The sequence below is a fragment of the Ammospiza nelsoni genome, chromosome 1 (assembly GCF_027579445.1).
Source record: "Ammospiza nelsoni isolate bAmmNel1 chromosome 1, bAmmNel1.pri, whole genome shotgun sequence".
Taxonomy (NCBI): Eukaryota; Metazoa; Chordata; class Aves; order Passeriformes; family Passerellidae; genus Ammospiza; species Ammospiza nelsoni.
The window spans coordinates 148,754,353-148,771,124 of NC_080633.1; positions in this window are offsets into that span (position 1 = coordinate 148,754,353).

A 16,772-nucleotide genomic window follows, 5' to 3' on the forward strand; every position below is an offset into this window, starting at 1 on the left:
TAGCAGTAATATTTTTTAATCTTTATATTTTTATATATTAACATTTTTCTGTTGTTGTTCTGAAAGACATGAGCAGGGAATGGATGAATTTTTAACTTGGTCAAGTTTATCAGTGCATGGTAGTTTATTCTGAAGAATGAGTTTGTCTCCATAGCTGAAGAAAGGAGTTTCTATAAAAGCTTTTGATCAAGATCAAAAAGATAAAAGTTTAAGGCCTACACTTTCTCCTTCTATTAAAGTTGAAATGAAGAAAAATTATGGTTTTCTCTAAAAATTGATATAATGTTTTGTTATACCTACATCCCTTAATTCACTGATTAAATATAATTTATGGGGAGTGTGGTAATTGTTTTGGATCTCCTCTTCTTATTTTTAAGTGGAAGTAAAATAAGGTGGTTGAAACCAAAATAAAACGTCTGATTTATGGTCCCTGTCAGATTTAGACAAAGCATCTGAAGAGGTCATCTTTCAAGGTGTCCGCCAAGCCATTCCAACTGTGTTTGCCACATCAGAGCAGTGTGTGCAGAGACCAAGTGTAGGGATTGAAGTTTGCAAACTGAGAAAACCCAAACATATGCTGACTTTTGTTTGCATTATTTTTTTGGTGGAAAGGACACCCCCAGGTGCAAGACATTTAATTTTATTTCCTTTTATTTTATTCATCATTTTGTCTTCTTAAAGGAAATCTCAGATTCCATTAATAAACAGATTTATCTACACAGATGAAACCAAAATGTGCATTCTGGAAAATTGCATCATTCCTTTTCCACTTCAGCACTTCAGCTACATGAGCTGCTGTTACAGTTCATTGTCCCACATCATATCCTGCTACATGATTACAGAAATATGTTAAACATATCAAAAGGAACTATTAGCTTTTCAATTTTTACATGATTTCTTGATGATATTGGAGGTCTTTTCAAACCTAAATGACTCTATGATTCTACAATCTCTTTCTCCAAAATTTATTCTTGTTTGCTGCCTTGAAAATTTAAGAGGAGGTTGGTATTTCCCACTCCTTAAGCATGCCACTGGCTGTTTTGTGGCAGTCCCTGATGGGAAATAGGGTGGATAATGTAAATATGGCCATTTTGAGCAGGCTGGGCTGCTGCTGCACCCAGCACGAGGGAGGGAGCAAGGAGAGCAAGACAGCAAACAGTCGATGTCTAGCAGAGATGAGCTGAAATTAGTCTGTAAAAAGACAGCTTAATGCAATAGCAGAGGCCTTCCTGCTAACACATTAGAGGGTTGTTAGACTAATCTTTCTCTCATTAGCTCATTCTCTGTGGTTTGACACATAACTCAAGACCCCACGAGTTAAACGGGCTGAAGCGACGACAGAGTCCTGCCATGTACAGTTATTTCCCTCTGCATGGAGCAATTAAGAAACACTAATGAGCATCCCAGGAGGATCCCCTGTAGAGCCTCACTGCTGAATGCCATATGAACAGCAGCAAAGATCAGTGGGAAATGATGTTTAGAAATATAAAGTTGTATAAACTTGGTTGTGCCTTGCTGCTAGTTTAACCTGTAACTGCAGTGCAGTAAGCCCTGCCAGGTCCTGATTTCCCTGGCGAAGCAAGAACCAGTATAAATCTGGATAAAAAAGAAAGTTTGGATGAACTATTATGCCTCATCCTGCTTGTGGGAGTAACAATAAAGCAAAGGGAAATTGAATCAGGGATTTGGGCAATAATCTATTCAATTTTGTATATATTAGTGAAATCAAGGCAGGACCCTAAGAGGTGTAAAAAATAAAGCTGATGGGCAGCTGGTTGAGGCTAGGTCAGTGTGGTATTGCTGGGCAATGGAAGAAAAGGAGCAATACAGGTTAATTACACAGCCTGGCTTTAGACTTCTAGTTGGAGTCCTAAAAAAAAAAACCTCTCGGGGGGGATTCAGAGCTTAGTTTTCTCCACTGGCTGTATTAAAAGCTTAGTATCCAAACTTAGATACAGAAATTATCTGCAAAAAACAAGAATACCCACTTCTTTCATGCTATTCTGCCTCAGAATAACAGAACAATTAGCTATTGGAATAACCATGAAGCTGTTTCTTCTATCATATCATAGAGTCTGGCTGAGTTGGAGTTCATTTCCCCATGTCTCCCAGAGTGTTATGCTGGGTATTGGTGGCTACAAAGGTGTTGGTAACATCCCAGAGTTTTGGCTCCAGCTCACCAGAGCTGGAACAGCACCAGCACTGTCTACAACACACCCTGCATCAGTAATGGGGCAAGATCCTGGGGGTGACACATCCAGCTGATCCAAATTAACCCAAGGGGTCTTCCATACTATAGAATGTCAGCTCAGACTGAAAACTAAGGAAAGGAGAAGGAAAGGGGGACATTCATTATTTACAAAGTTCAGCTTCCTGAGCAACCCCTGCCTGTGCTTCCCAGGAAGTGGCTGATGGGAAGTTGAGAATAAGCCTTGAGTTTTTTTCTCTTTGCCTGTGTGCACACAGACTTTGCTTAGCAAACTACTTATGTCAGCCTGTGAGAGACTGAAATATTAGTGGTTCATGTCTCAAAATTAATGTTCCTTTGTGGAGGCAGCTTTGCTGAGGCCAAGTTTGCATCTCCTGAGAGGTGATGAGTTTTTGGATGTTTGGCGATAAGGCCTCTGGTCCACACAAGGCAGAGAGGGAGAGCACCCATCACTGGAGGTTGCAGTCCAAGCTTTGAGCCAGGTAAGAGGCAGATCCTGTGACATGGAAGAGTGCTTTTCATCATACCAATTATGCTCCCTTACACATCCCCTGCTCCCCAGGAAGGTCACTTCACGTGGGACATTCATATTCACATGTAGGCCTGAGGGTGTTCATCCCTTCTAATGAGGCATACCTCATGGACATGAGACACTGACATACCCTAGAATGAGTCATAAACCATCAAAGACTCGCAAAGTGCCCCAAGACTCATTTCTGAGGTCTTCCACCACAGGAATAAAAGCTATCCTACCCCCCCACCCACCCCAACAGGATGGTACCTGGGCAATCCCACCAAGCCTGAACCTAAATTGAAAGACTTATTTGGTCTCATGGACTTTCCCCACTCCCAATGGATTACCATCACTCCACAACAATGAAGCTATATTGAGGGATCTGTGCATGGTGATAACTTTCTACTTTTATCCTTTCTTTCTCTTTCTTCCTTTTCCCTCATTTATTTTCTTAAGTGGTATTTTTGTGCTTTTGTGTTGTTATATTACTGTAGATACTAACAATAACAACCAAAATGGCTGCATACCTGCTTTCTATTGTAACCAAATTATTCTAGAATAAACACAACATATATAAATATATATGTATCCACAAACACTGATCATTCAGTGCTGTTTCACTCTGCTGCAAGAGAGCTATTAACAACAACCTGGGTTGCCCTTGACTTCAGGAATGGGTCACCACACAAAGAGTGAGTTATTTCCATTCTCATTTTCTCTCCCCTGTCCTGCTGGGAAGGGGGGTGATAGAGCAGCATGGTGGGCACCTGTCATCCAGCCAAGGTCAATTCACCACATTCAGAACCATATAATGGTTTGGGTTTCAAGGAATCTTTAAAACCCAAATTCCCCCACTATGATCAGGAACACCTTCCCCTAGATCAGGTTGCTCAAAGCCCTATCCAGCCTGGTGTTGAACAGTCCCAGAGATGGACCATCCACAATTACTCTGGACAGCCTGTGCCAGGGCATCACAACCCTTATAGTTTAGTTAAAGCAATAAATTTCTGTCCAATACCTGACCTAAACCTACCTTCCTTCAGCTCAAGGTTATTCTCTCTTGTCCTATCATTACATGTCCTCAGGAAAAGTCCTTCCCCATTAGGGTCTGGATGGTTGTCTAAGTTCTCCCTGTAGCCCTCATTTCTCCAGCCCTAACTCTCTCAGACTGTCTCTGTGGTGATGTCTCCCTCTGGATTCATCCCAACAGGTCACCACCTTAGCTGAACATCCATGGTGCATTTACATTCCACTCCACCTTTTTTTTCTTGAGGATACTGAAGGGTACTTGCAGTTTTGAAAGGCAGAATTCTTTGAGGTACTATATATGCATAGATACAAAATATTATTTGCATCACCATTCATAAATCCAGATATTGATATTGGATTGCTCCTTCTCACCACAAAAGACTAAAGCATTATTAGTTTGGAGGTAATGTGTATTGCAATGTAATTTTAAGACAAATTTAAGTCACTGACTTTTTAAAAAGCTAACATTGATTTGGTTAGAGAATATATGAAATGATAAGTTTGTGACTGTGATGTGTGCAGTGAAAAAGAGATGTAAAATCTAACAAATTCTTTCCAAGCACCTCAGAAATATCAGGGAGCCACAGAGAGTAATCATTTGTAATGAAGAAGATACATCAAGCCAATTTTATTTTTGTTTTTTTCTCCTTTATAAAATTATTTGTGGGTTGAGCAGAAGCTGGTTATGTCATATTTTTACTCTGGTAAGACTTCTGATGCAGGCTTAGTGGTTATTTTCACAAATAAGCCTGAGAAATCTGGACTAGATGAAACTGCCACAGAGTTGGTAGAAAGACAATTTGGAAGCTGTACTGAGGGATTATTTGTCAGTGGTTCATAGTCAAAACAGAGGGAAGTGCTGGGCAGCATCCAACAGGCGTCTGCCTCCATTTTGGAGCTCTTCAATACTTTTGCTAATGATCCAGATGATGGAATGCAAAGTGTACTTATTAAATCTGCAGGTGACAACAAGCTTCAAGAAGTTCAAGAACAAGACTGGAATTCAAAATTATGCTGAGACACAGGAGATACGGTTGGAAAAACTGCACTGAAATTCATTAGCGACTCATGCAAAAAATAACACTTCACAGGCATAATCAGCTGTAAAAAATCAGAATGGGGACCAGCTGCTTGAGCAGCCGTTACACAGAGAAGTGTTTAGAAGTTATAGTGGGTCATAAGTGAACAATTATCCCACTCCAACCCCCTCCCACCATCATGGCTGTAAAACCAGGAGCGTCACCTTCAGTCCCATATGCTCCTCTCCCTTCAATTTATTCAGCACTGGGGAGGCAGATTCTAGAGCAGCACATCAGAGACCTGTGGACAGAAGCCAGAGGAGCGGAGTGAGAGTAATCACATATCTGAAAAGAGTTATATTTTAGAAAAGACTGAAAAAAAAAATCAAACCATTCAGCCAAAAGGGGTAAAGACTGGAAGCATACTGGTAACAGCCTTCATGTAGGCAATGTGCTGCTGAAAACAGGAAAGAAATATCTGTGTAGGACATGACAAGAAACACCAACCTCTATTTTCTAAAAATTACATGTAGGTTTCACTTCTCATAGCAGTGATATGTGTTTCACAGAGTCATAGGAATATTTGCTTGAAAGGATCTCTGCAGGCCATTTAGTCTAATCTCCAGTTCAGTAATGGACTTTTGCCACCATTAACTTTCCTGGAGGAGATGTGGACTCTTTATAACATAAGGAGCTTTAGAAGAGAAAGAAGCTAAAATTACGCACTTAGCCAAGGAATAGAGATCTTCATATTTCAGTATTTTTGTACTGACTGTTGTGTCTGCCAGCTGCCCAGTTAACTGCTTAGAAGTGGACATGTTTAATTTCCTAAAATGTGTTAATGCTGAGAACTTACTTTTAAAGGTGACTTCTTTAGGAAGCTGCCACTATTTTTATTTGGAAATCTTCATAACTTAGCATAGCACCTTCAGCAGATAATGCAATCTCCTTACCACATGGCCATTTTGAGGTGTTTGCTAAGATCAGGCATAACTTTCTGGTTTGAGTAAAGTCCAGAACCAGTTCTTTCACTACTGAAAAGCACAAATGTTGTGTGAGCAAAAATGGCTTTAGCAACTACCAGAATCTATTGCTAAAAAACATTCTGTTAGACCCCCATTGCTGTTAAATCATCTCCATACATGGCATTGTTGGATCAAAAAATCATTCTTATGAAAGGAGATCATACCTGGACGTTTTGGTCAGACTGAAAAAGTGAATATTCTGTGGTTTATCCTGTAACAGTTTTTACATTCAATCATATTGTTGGAGGAGTAAATTAGGTCTCCAGGGGGTCCTAATCACTAGGCTACAGACTTATGCTGCCACTTGTGCTCTGCTGGGTTTCATGAATCTCAAATTATTTTGCTATCTAGTAGATTACTATCCTCAGGGGGGAGTAAAGAATGAGAAATATACACAAACTCTCTCATTCCTCCTCTCTGTTCTATATCTAGACAGTTAAAGTAGCTTATTCAGAAAATGAGAGAAGTAGGTATGAATCTGTACAGATAAAGTTGAATATCAAACTGCACTCTCCCACCACATAGGAGAGTCATTATATAAAATAAAGAAAGACTCAAGGCAGAGAGAAGAAATGGATACCATTCCAAACTTTTGCCTTGTGAGACATTCTGTGGGAATCTTTAATGTATCCTATTTTTCCAGGAAGGATCCTGATTAAGCAGAATGACCTGGGTAGAAAATATCACAGCCCTACCAGCACAGAAACTCTGTGAAGCTGAAGAGGAACTTAGAGCAGCTAGAGAAATCTTGGGTAAATGTGTAAATTAAGTTCCTGTGGAATTAACTGCCTCCAAATCTAGATTGAAACTTCTGAATGTAAAGTTCCACTTCACCTTTTGTGGAGAATCAACACCTTGTTTGCTTGGAATGTGACTATTATTTCATTTGGCGGTTTGCAGAATTTTTGCTGAGAAAAGGAAACCACTCCCTACTCTTCCCCAGACCACCCATGACTTGGAAGACCTATGATCCTCCCACAGACACAGCTTTTTGTATGAGCTCTGCAGCGTTTAGATATTGAGGCCCCAATTCATTTCACTGAAATCTCGTTACCGAAAAGATCTAAATTAGTCCTATTATTGTTGTACAATTTCTCTGTAGTCAATGCAATGGGCAAGGTTTAACAGAAGCCAGCTTAAATCTGAATGCCTTTCTGAGATGTTGTCATCCTCCTTGCTCTGATGACAGGATGACTCTCGGGCAGAGAAGCAGAGAAATTTGTGCTGTTGTGTCCTGGATGTCCGTGGTGGGTCCAGAACTCAGTACCCACCACACTTTCAATCACACAGCATTCCAAGCCTGGGGAAGTTTTAAAGATTCTTGAAGTGGGTTTTTTTTGGTTCAGTGATGGGAATGATTCTTTTCAAATTCAAACCTATGTGAAGCTATCTGACTGATTTGAAGAGGCAACTAATTTGTTTGCTAATTGAACCACACATCCTGCTACTTTTGTGTGTGTACTTGAACCTTGTTCAAAATAAATAAAATAATTTCTATTATCTTCTTCACCTCTAGAATCATTAACTTCTTTTTAGGTAATAACTCACAATGTCCTTTTACCAATCTCTTACAATTAACAAAATTTATTCTAATAAGTAGTTCTCATTTTTATATTGTGCAGTGGGTGAATTTATAGCTATTGACACTTGTTTAAAAAAATAACATACCCTCAAAATATATAAATCTGGTTTAAAAACACAGTCTTATGATTGTTATTCATTAAGAACAATATTAGCAATTCCTGATCAGCTAAACTTGGTAAGATATTTTTGTTTTAGAATCCAGTGGGAATGCTTCATTAAAAGAAGATTCCAGAGAACCGCACAGGAAGTCCAGCAAATCCAAATTAATCCCACCATGCAGCAGAAACATGGTCCCCTCTTACACATTTTACATTCCTAAAATAGACCTCAGGGACTGTAAGCCAACCATAAAGAACTAAGTTACTTGTGATAGCAGAGGGGATTCTGGATAAATAAATAACTTTTAAATTTTGAATGGACTGAATGGCATGTACACAAGTGTGTGTGGTGGTAGGAGATGGGGAATGGCCTTAAGCTGAAGGAGAGTAGATTTACATTAGATATTAAAAACAAAATTCTTTACTGTAGTGGTGGTGAGGCACTGGAACATATTGCCCAGCATGGCTGTGGGCTCCCCAATCCTGGAATTGTGCAAGGCCTGGCTGGATGGGGCTCTGAGCAACCTGCTCTAGTGGAAGGTGTCCCTTCCTGTGTCTGGGACTGGATCTCCATGATCAGAATGCAGAAATGGCCTCATTGGGGCCAAGTAGAGGGAAAGGAGCTCCTCCCTCAACCTGCTGGCCACACTCACCCCAGTGCAGCCCAGGATGCTACAGGCCCTCCTACGTCCTACTATTGTCCCTCCTATGTCCTACTATTGTCCCTCCTGTTCACCAGAGCGCTGCCAGCTCATGGCCGGCTGTCACCACCACGACTCCAAAGTCCTTCTCAGCAGAGCTGCTCTGTTGCAGGCCAGCCTCCAACCTGTGCTGGTACCTGGGGTTATTTCTGCTCAGGTGCAGGACACCATACTTGCCCATGATCCTATTCCTAATGTTATGTTAACATTCAAAATGGATTCTGCAAGAAGGGAGAACTCTCCTGTTGTCCTGTAAAGATCCAGCAGCTGCAGGAGTGGGGGTATGGTCTATAAGCCAGACCCTGACTCAACTAGGAAGCAAATAAATGCCAACCCATTCCTTCAGCATTTTCCTACTGAACAGTTCTTGGAACACATATTAATTTATTTTATGTAACATCCCATTCTAACCTTGAATTCCCATCATGAAGGAGCAAATATTTTAGAAAGGATTTGACACAGAAGATGCAGTTTGTCAGTGAATATAGATAATGTGGTGCAACTGAGTCCTTTAGGAGATCCATGCCTCCATTTGAAACTCAAGTCTAGACAACAGCTACAGCACTGGCATTTTCAAAGTACTGTATTACAGCTTCAGCTGGCATGAAATGATGTGCACAATGGAGCCAGAGTGATTTACACCTGCAGAAAAGCTGGCTTGCTTTAAAGGTTTGTTTATGAAGGTATATAAAAGTAAAAAACAAAAATCACTTTTCTGTCTGTTTTCCTCCTTTTTTTTCTTTACTTATTTTTTATGATCTGCCAAAAGCCAAAGAAGAAAAGTGAGAGCAAAAAAAAAAAAAAAAGCCAGGGATAGCAAACTATTACTAGAAAACAGCATAAGCAAATTAAAATAGAAAGAAAATGCCAAAAACTACCACCATGCTTCATTCTTTGGAGAATCAACTTGCAATGGATTAGCACAAATGTGCCTTGATCCATCATCATGTTCTCCAGTTCAGCAAGCACAAACTGATAGTTTGGAATGGAGGTGGCGTGAAGTAAATGCTGTAATTTTGTGACTGTGTGACAACAAATGAAACTCGGCAAGAGGGCCAAGCTATCTGAAGCAAAACAATAATAGCTTGGTGAGCATATTAGGCAACCCCAAAGGAGAGGAGATGAAAGATTCAGGCAATAAGGAGAATGTATGTATTTTAGATGTTAGGCAACCCTATTCTCAAGGCATTACAAGCAACAAGAACATCTGAAAAGTGCATCTGGGTTGGGCAGAAACATATTCACCCCTGGTAAGCACATTTCCCAGTAATGCCTTGGTGAGAAGAAATAAAAATAAATAGGAAAATAGAAAAGGATTATCACCCTGGCTAGTAGATTCTTTTCAGAAAGCATCTGGCTAGAAGTAAATGGTATTATGAGACCTTTCCCTAGTTTTTATGATTAATGTGTTCAGTTTTATCAGATCTAGGATAGGGCATTTATTGGGTACTACATGCCCTGAGAATTTATGTTGCATGGCTAAACATCATGTCTGTATATCTTTTCTCAGTAATCTCTGATAATACCCAAATGGGCTTTTTATTTTAAACATCTGGACAACCGTATGGTTTGAGAGAATTAAGGTGCTAAGTGAAGAAAACAGCACAACCATAAAACCTTTCAAATAAACAAAGCTTTCTTTGGAACATTAACTTCTTTACAGAGAAATCTTCTCTGTTCCTAAAAATGCACTTAGTACTTTATGTCTTAATCTCAAGGTAACGCTTTTCTCTTACAAATAATCTCAAGGCATTTAATGGTACCATTACTGTAGAAAACTATGAGATATTTGCATAAAAAGCACATCACCAAAAGAAATATAGAAAAATAAAAGCTCTTCTTTTCCCCCTAGCTTTTGTCTTTTTTTCATGCTAAAAGCAGGAAAATACTGTTCAGCAGGGTGTTCTCTTCTACTTAGTAATAACACTGTCAGCACTGTCATAAAAACAGCTAAAGGTGTAATTTAGGGAAATTTGTCTGCATATTAATAATTGAGTTTCTATTTGTTGACACAGAAATTCAAAAGAGAGGAAAAGATAATGCAGCACATTCTGTTCTTTGTCTCTATGCACGTGCATATCTGTGTCAGTGCATGTCTGCATGCTTATAGCTCAAAACTGCATGGAAAACTATTCTCTCATGTGAACAATAATAAAAAATATGCTGAGAATCACTAGTCACAAGTCATTTAAAGAAGTAAAAATTATTGGGTATTACTGTCCTTCCAAGGTACTTTAAAGAGTTGACAACATGCTTCTATTTCAAATTAGAGATATAATATATATACACATACATATGAGACAATGTCCTTCAGCAAGATAAATAAAAATATGTTGAACTGGATGATCTGGTAGTCTTCCCATTTTGCAATGCACTTTTCTTCATAGAAAAGTGAATGGAATCAATAGAATTATTCTATTTTTATTATGGACTATTGTTTGATTTTACTGAGGAATTAGACTCCATCTCAAGTGAATCTTCACTACCATAACCTGTATTTCTTCCTGTATTGACCCATTCTCATGCATTTAAGTTTATTCAATGTAGTGCAACGGGATGGATAAATAAAATTTGCTTGGATAACCGTGATTTCAAGACTAGAGCCTGGAAAGAACAGAGTTTGCTTGGTCATACTTGATCTATATTGTATCATATGTTTTGAGGGGGCTTCTTCTGACTTTTTTAAGGAGCAATTGGAGAATTCCTATCCACATGTAGAGATTTTTTCTGATTTATCATGCCTTGCAAACTTACTATTCACTGGTTGTGCAGGCATACCTATGATGAAAAATCAGATTAGATGTACACAAAGGATTTATGCAAAAGTCAATGTTTAGAGTTTTCCAGCTCTGTTGCACTTTGCAGTCATTCCTAATATAGGTTGCCTAAGTTTTAGTTGGATTTTATTTTGTTTTTAGCAAAAATAATTTTGTACATTTTAAGGAATCATTTTGCTGGAGGATAAACTAGATGGTCTTGGCAAGGCTACCTTAGTATGACTCTAAAAGACAGAGATTTTCACAGAACTTGATCAGTACTGAGATTTAGAAATGGAAGAAACTGCTCAACTGCAAATGCTGATTTCGCTTTGTACCATTGAACTTGCCTGCTTATATGGGACTTGCTGAGTAATGCTGATATCTTTGGGGTGTTCTCATGCTACTTATTATCATTAATTTTGTGACTAAACCAGTGGCAGTCCTCTGGAGGGTCGGTAAGGTGATCAGGGTCTACAGAGCACTGCATATAAAGTCAGGCTGGGGGAAATGGAATTTCAGCTGGAAATGGAATTTCCCCTCAATCTAGAGAAGAGAAAGGTAAAGGTGGCTGTAAGGGCTCCCATCATTACACAAATTTAAAAGAAAAGCTTTTCAAGAGTACAGATCCAAACTCTTAGAGGTATTAGGGAAGATTAGAGATAGCAGTCTTCCTTCAAGAAAGGAAATTCTGACTGAAAATGAGGAAAACAATTTCCCTCAGGAGAATGATGAATGCTGTGTCTCCATCTTTGCAGCTTTTGGAAGATACTCTGGAAAAGTTTGTGTGAAATCAACTTAACTTCGGAGTCAGACTTTCTTTCTGATGGAGGAGTTGTGTTAAAGATCTCCAGAGTTTTCTCCCAAAGATCTTTATATTTACTTAAGTGAAGAATATAAGGCTCCTTTTACAATCAAAGGGAAGAACATGTGTCTGAAGAAATCACTCCTTCAGTGGCTAAAGAAGGACCCAAAATCAGCATTTATTCTAACTCGTGTTGTATGATTAGATATTCAAATTTCTGACAAGACAAAATGCCAGCCTTCTAGTTTGGACAAATATTCTTTATAAGGATTGGAGAAAACATGAGTAACAACTCAACCCTAGATAAGAAGGGCATGTTTTGCCACCCAGCTCCTTTTCTGTGCGGGTTTTTTGCTCGGCTGCCCAGCTACTGAGAGGAGAGGGAAAGGTGTGAGTCAATGGAGAGGAAAACAAAGCAGCCAGACCCACGGTGCCAGCAGTGTGCTCTACAGACACACAGCCTGTGACCCAATTTGTGCCCTGCTGGTAATGAAGTAAATGCAAAGCAGCATTAGTAGGCAGCCCAAATGCAATCCTTCCGGCAAAGGCTCTTTTTTTACTTAAGCTCACACTCCATTTTGCATCTAAAAATGCCAGAGGACTGTTTGTCTGGAGATTAAAATCTGTCCTAATGTATAAGGATTGACAAGCAGTAAATTTCTTTGCATTTGAGGTTTTGAGATTGTCCTATTCCAAGTCATTTTTAATTAAAAGGGAAGAGAATGAACTGTCTGGATCACTGATCTTTTTATAGATAACATACATTTCTATGAGAAAGAAAAAGAGAGATGGACTTGAAATTTTAATTCTGTCCAGCTTCTCTCAGCAATCCAAATTTCCAGTGTGAAGACAATTCATTCTTTGGAAAAATTGGTGCTGAAAAACTCGATCTAGGTGGCAAGGACCAAGTATTTTCCAAGTAGTATAAAGAAGGCAAGACACTGCATGCCTGTGTACAGGTTTTCAGGCCCACCCTTTAAATCCAGAATACTGGTTGAGATCATAACATGCAAAAGAAATCTGTATTTTCCTGTATTTCTACCATGCATTAGAGCTGTGTACTGCCCTCCATATGTGGTTATAAAAAATGGGCTGAGCACAATGCCTCTTTGCCTTCAACCAGCCCCCCAGTAAACAAAAAAAAATTGTCTTTTCTGAGGTTTATTTGACCCACAGCCTGAGGTGGAGTATGATGGAAAGCCCTGGAATGTTTCTTTGGAAAGCTAAGAGAAAAATTGTCCTGCTGCTCACTTTGTCTTGGCTGTGGTCTGAAAAGTCTGTCAGTCCTTGAGTATTTCAGAGGAAAATCCTGGAAAAGTGTGGGCCTACACAGCCAGCTTTTCCACCCAGAAAACGGACACACACTGTCAATGAGGATGGCTGGGTTGGACTTCCTCTTGTTTGTTTGTTTGTTTGGGGTTTTTTCATTTGTTTTGGTTTGGTTTTTGTACTTTTCCCCCCACTTGCTCTTGCAAATGAAAAATGTAAACACAATCTGGATCAAGGGTGAAAATCTGCTGTTTACTTTTAGGGGAGCCTATTTTGTTTAGCTTTGGTTTGGGATTTTGGGTTTTTTGTTGATTTGTTGGTTTTTTTCCCCTCACCTGAAGGGTTTTTTTGATAAGGGTTCAGTGTGCAAGTTGTCATTTTGGTTGAAGTTTAACACAGAACTGCCTCTATTTATCAAAGTAATGTCTTCCATAGCACAAATCTAACATGACAGGAAGGACAGACCCTTTCCTTTTTGGGGCTTGGATTTTATTTATAATAGCATGGTACCAGCAGTTTTATACTAAGAATGTCTAGTCTCAAAACCAAAAAGAAAACTGGTTTTGAGTAAGAACTGGAGAGAAGGAATTGGCTCAGGGTTATCTTTGCTCCACCTCAAGTGTCTTCGCAGCAGATGAGGCAGCTACAACCTTACTGCCATTTTATTAAAAAGGAGGAAAAGATAATTATCCTTGTTTTCCTCTCCTATTTGCCTTTGTATCCTAATAAATTAGCAGTTTTTTATTTTGAATGGCCCAGTTCTCACTGTTGTTTATACTTGGCACATTGATGGCTCCAGGGAGTATTTTGGTAATGAGATAAGCAAGTTGTAGCTTTTCACTTTCTTTCTGGTGTGGGTCTTTTGGGTCCCATACACTCTGGAGATTCCTGTCAGTGCCTGAAGAATATTTTCTGACTGTTTTTTAATGATTTTTGAACAATGGTTTAATAAGAAACATTATGAATTTAGTAATTTTCCTCTCTATGTAGTCACCTTTCACATGCAAAGCAGACTCTTCATCTAACAGAAGTGTGCATATGCAGATAAGGGATGTGAGGACAGAAGATGCTTATCAGACTGGAAGTCTCAAAGTTTCCAATATTTTGGCTGTATATACAACTGGCTGGCTTTTCCCATTCCAATATGCTGTAGAAAGTGAGTTAGTCCCTTCAAGAAAAGGGCTAGAAAAGGAAAAAAAAAAATTTTTTTCAGACAATTTTGAATTATTCTGTAGGAAGTTTGCTGCAGAGAGCTTCCCTGGTGTCCTTGTCCCAGAGCTCCTTCTCCAGCTCCTGTGCTGCTGCTGCCTCCTGTGTGCCACTCTCTGTCCCAGATGTGCATTAAGTGGATGAGTGCAGTGATTCCTTCACGGTCAGAGCTGACAACTGCCACAGGAATCCTCAGGAAAAAAAAAAAAAAGAAATAAAAAGGGAAAAAATGGGAAGGATATTTTAGTTTGAGATATTTAAAGAAAGGACAAAATCACCACTCTTTTCAGGGAGCATTTTCCTTCAGCTCCTTCCCATGACACAGAGCATCATGCTTCCTGTGAGCTGCTGCACACCGTGAGTGACACGGCTAACACGAAGTGACTGGGCTGCACAAACCGAGGGGATGCAGCCAGAGTGGTTGTGTGGATGGCTCCAAAGAGGCTCCTGGGACTGTCAAGCAATTAAGCTGCAGATGGGCTGTTTGCTATGCTGTGGTCCTTGACATTCTATGCACTGCTAGACAAAGAAGGGGGGTGGGCACAGCACTATTTGCCTTTCCACTGTTTTTTTTTCCCTGCACAAAAGTATTTGATTTAGGCTCGGTTTTGTTTTGGCTCAAATTATGTTCCAAATAACACCATGACTCAGGAAACAATGAATGGTAGGAATAATGTGCACCTCCAGAATGTTGTGCAGGAGAATACATTATTTTGCATCTACCACATTAGCTGTACACTGGGCTTTGTTTTCCACCACATCATTCATGGTACAAGTTAATTACACACTTCCAATGTGCTGCTTTCTTTCTTACCACACAAGATAATACAATTCTGAACTCATTTAAGCAAAGCAAATGCTTTTCTTCCTATTATGTATTGTGCCAAGCAGTAAATAATAGTAATTAATAAAAAGCAGAACAGAGTTCAGCAAAGTCACTTCTTGCTTTTATTCATGAAGAAAACCAAAATTTCATTAAGGACAGTGCTGGATGTTCCTCTGCTGCTCCCAAAATGTGATGTTGGTAAAGGCAATTGTTTCTTGAGAAAGGCTGACAGCCACAATGAAGATTTAATCTGCTTTCCTCAGCATATCCCAGATTCAACTTTTATATGTCATAATGGATGAACTGCAAACGCATCTCTTGTGAAACAAGACAGCTGGTTCCAGAAGTTTATCCTTCTGTATGGATGTGCCAACAAAGCTCTGATCTTCTCTCAGTTTAGTCTGATAAACCAGACTGTAGTAGTCTTCAAAGTGTTTCCCTTTTACCACAGTTCTTACTCAAATTTCTCCATCTGTTGCCAGCTTCACATACTGATGTCCTTCTCCCTACATTATTACCTGCATTCATCTACATCTGCATTTATTTACATCCATATATCCCTAAGATATATGTAGAGATTACACATATCTTAGCACCTGGGCATTCCCAAATTGGGGTTTTCCTCTCTTCTGGAACACAATTGGGTTGTTAACATTCAAAGGAATACAACTATTTGAATTTTTCTGTATTTCAATTCTCTACACTGAGGACTTTTTTGGTCAGCAATTTCTTCTTCCTGTCAGCAGCCTGCACCATCATGTGCACCAGTTTGGGCAGGTGTTGCTGCCCATGGCAGGGGAGTTAGAATTAGTTAATCTTTAAGATCACTTCCAACCCAAATAATTCCATGATTCTTTAAGTCAGTTATTAAGGAGAATGGATTTATTTTGTTTGTCTGTTTAAGAAGGCTGTAGGTAGTAGCTGAGGTACTTCAAGAGGTGGTAACCACCAAATGCCACCTCAGTCAGAGCAGGCTGCAATTCCAAATTCTCATTAACAACTATATGTTCCTAAGGCTTATGACCCAAGGGGAACCAAGGAAAAGAGAAGGCAGGGAGAGGAAGCCATTTATGCAGAAACTTGGCACACAGTCATGCTAGAGAAGAAAAAGGGATTTTTTTCTCTACCTTCCTATATAATTGCCCTTCAATTAGATGTACCTATCAGAGACCTGTGGGATGCTGCTGAAATGAGTCCCTCCATGAGAGGTTATTCCATTACCAATGCCAACTAATTTATAGCTATATGACTTCAACATGTGAAGTACAGAAGACAGGTCATACAATAATTCTAAAATTAGGAAAAAAAGCCAAAACATTTGATAATAACCTATTTCAGTGTAGGCCTCTCCTAGCAATTTGTAGCTGGTATCAATTAATTGCGTAGTCATTAGTATTAATGTGCTATCCTTTGGGATTAGTTTATAAATAAGTGTTTTGTAGTCTAGGAGATAAATTGTTTCATCATTTATTTTTAGTCACAAAAGCTGGAAGTGCCTTTTATACAAAATAAATTACTCTAGCTTGTCTGTATTTAAATGGTCAAGCTAGGCTTTAAAATTAGAAACATTTGATGAATGACCAGGAATTTTCTCTCTGACAAAAGCTTTTTGTTTTTTTCTCTAACCTCCACTTAGGAAATTAAACAGGTTAATGAGTAGCTGAAATCTGTGTTTTCATTCTTAATGGGAAATTTTAGGGGGAGAGAGAATGATGGAGTTTTTTTAAT